The sequence below is a fragment of the Brachionichthys hirsutus genome, unplaced genomic scaffold, assembly GCF_040956055.1.
Source record: "Brachionichthys hirsutus isolate HB-005 unplaced genomic scaffold, CSIRO-AGI_Bhir_v1 contig_470, whole genome shotgun sequence".
Lineage (NCBI taxonomy): Eukaryota > Metazoa > Chordata > Actinopteri > Lophiiformes > Brachionichthyidae > Brachionichthys > Brachionichthys hirsutus.
In genome coordinates this window covers 1-10,998 of record NW_027180907.1, presented here as the reverse complement: position 1 = coordinate 10,998, position 10,998 = coordinate 1, and the positions used below count along the sequence as shown (strand labels likewise).

Below are 10,998 nucleotides of genomic sequence, written 5' to 3'. Positions count from 1 at the left end.
GTAGATTTATTTTAATAGCTCAAACCACACTTTTTTTTTGGAAGAAGAGCTTTATTTGTCATGTATGTATATAAACAAGGCAAACACACAACGAAATGTCATTTTCTTACTGTAGCATGGGCCCCTCTCACAGCCCTGCAGCGGAGACAAGTGCATGCCATGCAGTTCAAAGGCACCTTGGCAGTGCCCTGGAGGTAGACTGTCCATTCTCCAATCATGAGTCCACAGGCACAAGCCTCTGGCTCCCAGACCGTCCCAGGCCACTGAGCTTCTGCCGCACCCAAAAGTGCAACCCAGATGGGACTCGAACCCACAACCCCCAGCTCCGGAGGCTGATGCCTTATCCATTAGGCCACTGGGTCAACATATTTACTTACCGGTACTCATAAGTTTTGGAAGGCCACAGAATGGATGAAAGGTTCAAGTACAACCTTTTGTCAAAAGCTATCACTCCCAAATCCAGAGGTCGTCTATTCTGTGTTTTTTTGACTCTTAATTGCCTTGAATGCACAGATATGAATCTTTTCAGACATGAGTATGAACAAGTGAAACTTTAGCAGAGCCAACTACAGAGACCCTGATTTCCCATCATGCACTGACTCTGGAATTAGTGGAGGTTTTGTACAATACATTTACAATAATAGACAGGAACGTACTCTCGTGCCAGCATGGCAGTGGCTTCCATAATTGGTTCCGCTTGTGCTTTCTTGCTGAATTCATCATTACATTCATTGAGATTAGTCGCTAAAAGGTTTGACATGCCCATTTATTCCATACTCCCAAAGTGACTCTGGTCACTTCCAAACGGGAAGAATTATGCTAAGGTCTGGGGTAAATACATGGTTTCTATTCATTGCTAATAGCTCCGTTGTTTCCCTTAATCCATGTTTCATTTAATGTTCAGTTGGTAATTTTGCTAACGTTGGCCTTGAGGTCTTGGCCCAGGATGAAGGAGTTCAAAGTGGATCCCTCTGCCAACGCCAGCGACAGGATCCATCTAACAGAGGGAAGAATAGAAGTGAAAGCGGAAGCCAGCTAAGTCCTGTCAAAACTGCCATTCATCACTCTACTTTTTAACCCCAGCCACACTGAAAGACAGCCAATTACTTGGGCCAGTGGATGAAATAAATACGTCCTCACATTAAGACCCATTACCATGCCTCTACTCTCCCATTCCTCCCCCTGGACTGTGGAGGGATGGAACGGTGGCTGAACCCCAGACCATTATATCTACATGAGATCAACCCTCCTATAGCCCTCTGTTGAGAGGCCTCCATCCACACATCGCTCTAGACTAGAGCACTCTAACCAATGAGCAAATGGCTGAAACTACTACCACTGTGGCCGTGACAGAAATATGTCCCACCAACAATCCCGGTCATTGAGGTTTTTTGTTTTTTGTTTCTGTTTTTTCCTTTTCCCCTTTTTTCAACTTTAGTCTTCCTCTTCAACAGTCTTTGTTTCATCAAAACAATTGTCTTTACTTTCTCTTCAGCCCACCATCGTGTTTAACGCATGCAGACATCCTGTCTCATAGACGCCGGCCTTTAAGACATCCATCCAGTCACACACACGCGTGTGCACAGCACTGTAGAAATGTCAAAACCAGAACTGTAACAGCTTTAATGCACTTTTACCACAGCACCCTTTTAAGAGAACATTGATCATATGTCATCATCACACAGAAATTTATTCAGCCTACCGGTAATTAAAAACTTTATTTCTATATATGTAATTAATATAGTATCATGTCTAATGCATAAGAGATTTGACTAAAACAACTTTAATTAAACAGTGAATTACTGTGAATGGCATCTACGTCATTCATTATGCAGCGTTTTACTCAGTGATTATGGGATGATGTCATTTTGCTTTTCATTTCATCATTTATAGCATTAGTCATTACTTAATGTTTGTTTATTCAGTCAGGCTTAGGTGACTTCCCTTGACCACAACCAGATGTCACACACATTGTCACGAGCACAAATTTGTGAAAATAAATGATCAGAGTTTTTGTACAGTTTTTCCTTTGTGTTGTAAAGTTCCTTATTCATATGACATCATTGTGAAAAGAATCATTGTTCATTCGAGGCTGTAGCATGCATGTCTGGCCACTAGTTGGCAGTCTACAGTAATTGTTTTAAACAAATACAAAAAGAAGAATAAACACAGTGCAGAATTGAATGTAATTTAATATATTAAAAAAGGATTAGAGACAAATCTCATTGTAAAGAGAATTTAAGGAAAAAAGAAGAAGAAGTAGAAGAAGAAGAATGTTTTCTTAGGTGATACTTAAATATGCTTATAAATGAACTACTGAAGTAGCCTCTGAGACAACAGAAAAATCAGTGATAGCAATACTATTCAAAATATGTTTCAGTACTGTGACTGTTCCTATAAAAGATGTGTGATGCTGTAAGGAAACAATTATTGATGGGAAAGGAACCTTAAGACTGAATGAAGGACAGTTGTGTCCCGGTGTATCCAAATACCTGTTGATCTGGATGGATGGATGGATGGATGCTATTATGACGGAGGAGTGTGCAGCGCTGCTACCATTAGCTACGATGTCGAGAGAAAGAGCTGCTTTGACACTCACCTATGGCTGCCTCTGTCTTCTCTTCAGAGGTTGTGGAGAGGCGCTTCGTCAATCCATTCAGCACCTATTAACTCCGTTCTGGTCCCATGGATCTGCATTTTAGTTGATTCCAGGTGTCTGAAGTTTACAGGGATCTATTTTTCTTCTTCTTCTCCAGAACAATAAACTTAGAGGGGCTCAACTGAAGGGGACCAAGGGGGTGGGGTGGGGGGGGGGGGAGCACCCAAGTAAAGGGGCTCTGTTTATTAGACGGCAAATAGCCGGCCAGTGGGTTTATGACGTGGAAGGTCATTGTTGGTTAATAAGTGGCCACATGAGTGCAGGCAGGTGCTGTGTTAACACCTCCTCTTAACTCGGCTTTGCAGCAGAGGCCATTCATCAGCCCAGTGTTAATGAAGGCCATATAATTAATAGGTGGATAGCAGAGAAAGCCCCCCCGAGTTAATCAATGCAGGCCTGTTTGAAGAGTGGGGCTCTGATGAGACACCAGGGCTTCTAAATGGGGGGGTTGGAGAGTACAGCCTTTCTTAAGACATATGCAGGCCACTGAGAGAAGGAGCTCTAATGGTCTTTCACTCCCAGGCTCTGTTCAGGTGTGTGACATCCACAAATTTCATTTTTAAGTTCAAGTTTAGAAATGAGTAATCTGCAAATAACTTTGAAGAAAACATGAATTTCGAGACTAATAAAGAGTTTTTGAAATAAGAGGGAGGAAAGTAGAGTCGTACACACAATGTCTCATAGTTCAAATGATTTAACCTTTTCTTTTGTCCCCAGCCGGGATAGTCCAAACACTTTCCACAGCCCCATGCTCACTGATTTACCTGCACCTTATCTCCACAAATGGAGTGTTGACTTTCTGTTCTTCAAAGGAGAAATACTGTCGGGCTGCTGCTAATGGGGATCAGGAGAGGCTACTGTTCTGGGACTTGTCAAACCCTGTCCAACCTGCCATCCTGCCCTGACGTGTGGGAGCTATTTAACCTCTCCTCCTCTTCCTTTCTCACATTCTCTCCCCCCCCCCTGTGTGCATTAACTCTTTTTCTCCCTTTCTTCCCTCTCACGCACTCTGATTTTTCCTCTCATGCCATCATATTTCATCTGATTACACATGCAATGTGAGTTTCATTTAGATAAGTAACTGTACTCCATGTGCTCTTAGGCCTGCATTTTTGTGGGATGATGCCACATTCAGTAATGATCTGATGGGGAGTGCTGGTGGGTTACCCCCCCCTCCCCCATACCCCTCAACATTTCTCATTATCAGCCATGAGCCTTGGTGTATTTCCAGATACACATCACATGTATGTACATTTGTGTGTGTTGTCCCACTGGCATTCTTGTAATATTTCACATAGTGAGTAAAAGTGTCCTTGTGTCCTTGTGTGTGCGCTTTCCCTATGTGTGCTCATATTTCTTCCACCATGCAATGTGTGTGTGTGTGCGTGTGTGTGTGTGTGTGTGTGTGTGCATGGATGAAGGATGGGTAGGGGGGTGGGCGAAGCTTTACAATGGTCAACTGAAAAGAGCCATTCTTTTATTCAGCAATTAACCCCATCTGGGTAAATAATACGCTGTTGTTCAGCCGAGCCGTCACTGTTATATGCCGAGCCCTGAACCCGAGAGTACTTCAAACAGCGGCCGGTCGCCCAAATGATGACAAGATGCTGCACAAACCGCTTTTCTCCGAGTATATAATGCAAAGTGTAGTGTTTCACTGTACAGTTTTAGAGAAGCAGAAGGTGCCTTAGAAAGAGAGAGATAGAGAGAGAGAGAGAGAATGGCGGAGAGGGAGGAAGAGGGCTAAAGCCCTGGTGATATCACAGATAACAAGTCTGGATGCACTTACCTGCCTGGAAACCTGATCTTATTATTTTAAATTCTGGGGGCTCAAGCAATTATAAACAGAGAGATGGGGACTCAGTGGCAGGAGGGAGGGAGGGAGGGAAGGGGAGGTGGGAGTTTTTTGAATGAAGGAGGTATCCTCCGTGTGGATGCATGGTGTGAGAATTCAATTTGCTCATCTCCTGTTATCGTAGCTCAATTTCCCCTTCCACACACGCATACATGCAAGCACACATACGCACGAGCCTGGTGCGTTTTAGCAGCCGAGCGGCTATCTGACGAGTGAGTGAACTTCCTCCGGGAGGAGTGCAGGTAATTAACGTTGATCAGGGCTGCTGCTCTCCAGATTTACCGTGAGAAGGAAGTGAATCTGATCTGGTGGATGTGAGAAACGGCAAGCAAAGTTAGGACTGTGGTGTGTGTGTGTGTGTGTTGGGGGGGGGGGGGGGGGGGGGGGGGGCAGAGCCTCATTAAACAAGGGAACTGATCTTTTCACAGAGATTGAGGCCCACCAGTATCCCTATTAAAGTTCTGCTCCTGGGAGCCCTATTAACTCCACTTCCCCAAACCTTTTGGAATGAGCTTTGGCTTGAAGAGTGATCCTCTTGTGTAAAATGCACAGCATAGGAACTAATGGACACACGCCAACCCGCTGAGGGATTACAATATTATTGTCAGCTGTCACTTAACTGCCCCGCGGGCAACAGAGGAGCCACCATTTTTCTCCTCATGATATGACTGCGTATGCACCTGGATCTGCAGGTGTATTAAGGCTATATGTTCATAAATATGAAAAGTATTATAGCAACAAGTGGAAAGTTGATTCTATTTTGCTTACTTATCTTACTTTCACTGGTCTTTGAAGTGGTCATCGTCTGAACTGCATTTCCCACAAGGCTCAAAGAAGCAGCTACCTGGCTGCTCAGCTTAGCATGCATTGAGCGAGGTATCAATTAGCTCAGTCGGACGCTTATAAGGGTCTGCAAGACGTCCATCTTTTAGATATACTAAGAGCTCTACCTGTTTGTAATTTCCTCACAAATTTTAATTTTAATCTCCACCAATTACATTTTCACTTTTGTTTGTTGTACGTTAGCCGGATAAAGCTAACCAAGCTTTAAAAGACTGGAAAGATAGTCATGTGATGAGAAAAGAGCACTGCAAAAAATGTTGTTTTCAGCTGAAATAGAATATCTTCACTTTGAGCACTCATCTCCCCCCCCCCCCCCCAAAGATTTTTGTTCTCATTTACTAACGACTCCTCATTGACTTTTTGTGCTTACCCCACATTGTACTTGATCTGCACCATACCTATCAACAGCTTCTAAATGAGCTGTGGGCACTTTGAGCATGAACATGGAGGACAGGGGTCAGCGGCAGTCGCACAGTACGCACACGCACAAGCTTCTAGTTAGCGTACATTTGTCATTTGACAACAAATATACATCACTTTAATTGAGCGGCGAATACAAAACCAAGAGGAAAGGGACTGAGATTACGTTACATATGCTGCGGGAAGCGTGACTGATTCAAACAAAAATAATACAAAGGTATTTTTCTTTTAATGAGAAATAATTCACGCTGCATTTCGACATGCAGGAACAAACAACCGAGGGCGACTTCCTGTGTTAAACTCTCAGCATTACTTATCAAGTTGAAAAATCTGTAATCGCGACATCAGTTTCTCAACTTGTGTAATTCCTTGAATAAATCGGCAAACATCCTTTGCCAGACAAATTCCTGAATGTGGCTAATTCCATTCTTGAGAAAGCAGGCAATGATATCAAAGCTTTTACAAGGCGTTTTAATACATTTGGGAGTTGCAGGCACCAAACTCTTAAGCATCTTGACAGGGTGGCTAAATAACAATCTCGAGCAAAAAAACATCCCGTCTTCTCTCTCCATTCAGCGTGTTTTTTTACAAAGTCAGCTCACCCCTTGGACTCAGAGCCACGTTCAATGGACCCAAACCTCATGGCCAATAGAGTACCCAACAGACTGTGTCATCTCAGCCCGCTGAATCAAAAACAAACACATGGGCCAGCACTCTCTGTTGAGGAGACTGGAATTAAGTGAGATGACTTCCCACCTTCATGCGCCATTTATTTATCTTCTCTTACACTCTGAGTTTCATTTATTCTCAAATATTTTCAGTTTCATTTTTTTTCTTCCCCTCAATTAATTACAGCCTCTGATATTTGCCGCAACAATAATAGAATAACCTATTTACATCTCAAACACTTTTACTTTGACTTCATTTAAATGTGCGACACCTGATGCTTCACATTTTAAATCCCCTGCAGCCATATCCCCACACATTCACACACGGGGGGGGGGAGGGGGGCAGCAGAGGTCGACAACTTCACCAACAAGACAACAGACACAATTACAGAGCAGCCTGAAGACAATCCCACACTTTAATGAAAGTCCAGTTTCCCCAGCCTCAGGTAAGCGCTCAACGTGATTGTATCTGTGAAACAATTACACTGTCACAATCAAAGGAAGCTGCCTTTAAATGGTCTGTCAAGGCCCTTGGTGAGGCTAATAATCACTCATCTCTTTCCCACTGTGTCACTGAGGTGCTGAATCCTCCCTTTGTTCTGCACATCACCTGCTTCTCAATAGACTGCTTGGTGTTACACTTCAGGCACTTAGACGGCCGCGCTTTCAAAGGGGGGGGCCCCCGGGCCCTCAGGGGATGTGAGTTCCCACTCCAACAACTAGCATTTCAGAATCAGCCCTATATTTGGGGCAAGCTCAGAGATTTGTTCAGTCAACCTATATATTTTTTTCTTCGTGTTTTTATTCCACTCTCTCATGACGTCTTTTCCTGGAAGTTTTTTTTTTTTTTTTTTGTCGTGGTGGCCCAATGGTAAAGTGTAATCCTGGAAGCAGTCAGCTGCTGAATGGAGATAATACCCTCCCTAATTTAGGGAGTTATCACATATCCTGGCTGAAGCATAAAATGGATCCACTTACATCCAAATGCCATGCAGATTTCCATTTTTCCATCTTCCCTTTACTTTAATACCTGTTTCATGTTTAACATCAATTAAAGCTATAAGGGCAATTAGAGAAGACATGGGAGAAAAAGTGGGTATCCTGCAGTTTGTCTTCCACAGTTTAATGATTCGCCAGCAGCGCCGACATTTGGCATGTCTGGAATGTTTGTCCCTCCATTCAGAGCATGAGACATATTGTGTCAGTAGAGGGAAGAAAGGGATCTGTGCACACACACACACACACACAAACATGTGTGCAGGCAAATTGTGTCTGAGTGTGTGTCTTGCGCTGTGTTTGTAGGCTCTGTGCCCACTGGTCATTGTAAGAAAGGGTAAAGGGAGGGTTAGAGGGTTTTAAATGATCCGCCAGTTGATCCACATTGCCATTCTGGTTCGCGAGAACCCCTCGTTGCAGATGGTTTTGGTTTCCCCGATTCATCACTGTACAGAAACACACAGTAATGGGCTCAAATATAAACCTTGTTTTTCCTTTCCATCCGCTCTCTTGCCTGTCCTCCACTTCAGGGCACCGACTTCAGCTTCTCTCTCCCTCTCTTCATTCACTCTGTCCCCGGGACACCCCATTCATTTATTTTTTATTAAACTTCAGCGCTGTCCGAGACTCATTTCCTGCGGTTCCCGATGGAAAAGAGAGCATGCTGGGAGTTTCCCAGAGACTGGCAGGGGTCGGGAGTGATGCCAGAGGAGGGGGGGGGGGGGAATGGGGGCTTGTTTACTGGGATTGTCATTTTGAGTGTGCCCTATTGTCATAAAATTTACTAGGATAGCCACTTTTGCTGAGAGTGACTGTATAAAATGAAAAAAATAATTGGTAATTTTAATGTTGTTTTCCAATGAAAATGCAAACTTTGGCTGGCAGAAGATTCACAACTACCTGCAGCGTACAGGAAATGACATCCCAGGTGCAGGCATCCTGCCAAATCCATATAAACCAAAGCTTGGTGGAAAAGCAAAACCTAAAGTAAACACTTAAATACCAAACCAAACAAACCAATTAAAGTTTATTTTTTTTCTTCTCCTTGCCCTCATTTGAGTCAAATGGCAGCTGGCAGATAGCGACATGGAAAATTATTTCCACCATCAGCCTACAATGAGGTTGGATTAAAAGTTCAAGACTTTCTACCAGCTGCTAAACTGAACATTTGTTTTATTCAGTTCATAAAAAAATATAATACTCAAACTGCATTCTCAAACACATGATACAAGAGATGATGATGCACATTGTTCTTTGTCTGCTGTTAAAAAAAACCTGCACAATTTTCAAAATGCAGGCTGCTCTTTAGAATCCATTTAAAGTGGCAAAATTGAGATGTATTTCTCAAAATAAAATTATAATTAATAAGCAAGGATTAAATTCTTACATTGTTTGACACGATACAATGCGTACTGTAACGCTTTGTGTTTTGTCCTATTTTATTATAATTCTTGTCAGTAACTCCTACATAGGCAGCAGAGATCACATCACTTCGTGTCATGAATCTAATGCTGTGAAAGGGGCCTGTATTCCGCTTCAGCCTTTATGTCTTTCATTGCATTAAATGCATTGTTTAAATGAGCCAGTTATTATTGTGACTTGTGTCACATTATATAAAGTCTCTGTTGTCTAATGACAAATCGGTCCTACCCTGCGCCCTGTTGTTGCCTTTCGGTTCTCTCTTGATTACTTCTGGATAAGCAGGAAGCATTGCACTTTTTTTGTGCACAAATATGTAAAACAGCAAACAACTTAAGCTAACTTCTAAGCATATACTTTAAACTGCCTGAATTAGTAAAACATTGCTCTGGATCATTCACATCTGGTCTCTATGATGTTTTCCCTGACGTGTTATGACCATATGGAAGGTCATTGCATGAATTTTAATGCGAACAGAAATCGTTTGGATGTATGTGCAAGCAAACACACATGGTTGTATATGAAGCTGAATTACGTCTGTGAGGGATGTTTCGTGTCTGTGTGCACATGCATGGAGAGAATTAGGGTGTAACATTTTTATTTAAAGTGCACCATAAGAAACATAATGTGTGTTCGCATTGGCACAGTCCCCAGATTTAGGGAGGTTTGCTTTCTTTGTTGAAATAGTGCACGTTGTGCATTGGGTTGGGGGGGAACCTTTGACACAGGGGACTCATGTTAGCAATCATATATCCCAGGAAATGGTAACTTATGATGTGCTGGGGGTATTGTTTGCAAATTAGTGCGATGACAAAATATGTGACAGGGAAGCAGTTTCTTTCTCAATCTCCAATGAAGTAGGGCTCGTACGAGGAAAACATGTCCAGGGTGGCTTGTGTTCAGTATTCACTTACTCTTCTCGGCATTTAATAGCCTGAGACAATGAAAAATATGTTCATAATGAATAAAACTGCTGACTGACAGACAAACGCAAGAATTTAGAATTCCACACTTGTTTGTCAGAATGTTTGTTCCTTCAGACGTCTCCGTTTTAAAAAGAATTTAATTTCATGTGCTACTATGACGCAATGATTACCTTTCAACTTATCATGTGATAGTCAAGCAATTAAATTGACTCCCCCGCACACACACACACACAATCCCCCACTCTCTGAATAACTCAGTTCAACCTCCATCCATGACATGCGGCGCTTACGAGAGCATTCATTATGACACAACAGTCTGGCTTCCTGTCTCCGCGCTGACGGCAAGCTGTTAACTTAATGAGTTGCATGCAACCTCTGAAGGTTTTCAGGAGACAGATTGGGCCTCCTGCTAACCGGGTCCACCGTGGTCGGACCTCACCCTGGCAGCCCTGCAGGCGAACTGTTTGAGCAACCTGACCCTCTTTGCATAATTCAACCCTCTCAGCCTAGCAGCCATATCATACGCAGCGGATCTTGCAAGCTTATCAGGCACGGTTCTGTGAAGGAATGTGCCACAATGAGGCTGGTGAGGCTGATCAGAATATTAGAAAATGGTGTATATATTTGGCATTTAAAGCAGCAATAACTACAATGAAATTTCACAGAGATTTCACAGAACATCTGTGGAACTACAACTTTGCAGGCTTTGCATCAGTAGTTTTGGTTGGCCTATATTGGTTAACCTGGTTGGTTTAGTAGACACTGATCACTGACAGATGTAACCGTCATATTGTTGTCACAAATCTTCTCCAAACTATCTAAACAATAGAAAATATCCTCAGCAAACTACTGTAGGTCAATGAAAACTATCTATGTGGGCCTAAAGCTGCAGTGGATGTAGGACATTGGAAACTATAACCTGGTTTAGTTGTAATCACAACCACATGCAAAGGCTGCGTTACTGATATTTGTGAGTGTTAGGTAAGAGCTATAAGCACAGCTTTACATGCCCAATGGAAATGCCATTTACAAGCTCACACAGGTTTTATTTCTTCTGTTTTAATAAAGTTAAGAATGACTTATAATTTCAACGTAAGCATTACAGTATGATGCATTATAGTGTAAAATATCACTGTTAAGTGAGAGACAAGTGAAGATGCCTACAGCTGATAAAACTTAGTGTCGAACGATGCAGGATCCCACTTCCGTTTC

The 10,998-nt window shown here is 42.7% G+C and overlaps 1 non-coding gene across 1 annotated transcript; it reads right to left on the bottom strand.

Annotated features, from left to right (window-relative positions):
* Nucleotides 1-289: 289 nt before the first annotated feature.
* trnar-ccg (transfer RNA arginine (anticodon CCG)) lies at nucleotides 290-362 on the bottom strand. The gene has a single exon. It is a non-coding gene; the product is annotated as a tRNA-Arg (tRNA).
* Nucleotides 363-10,998: the final 10,636 nt, after the last annotated feature.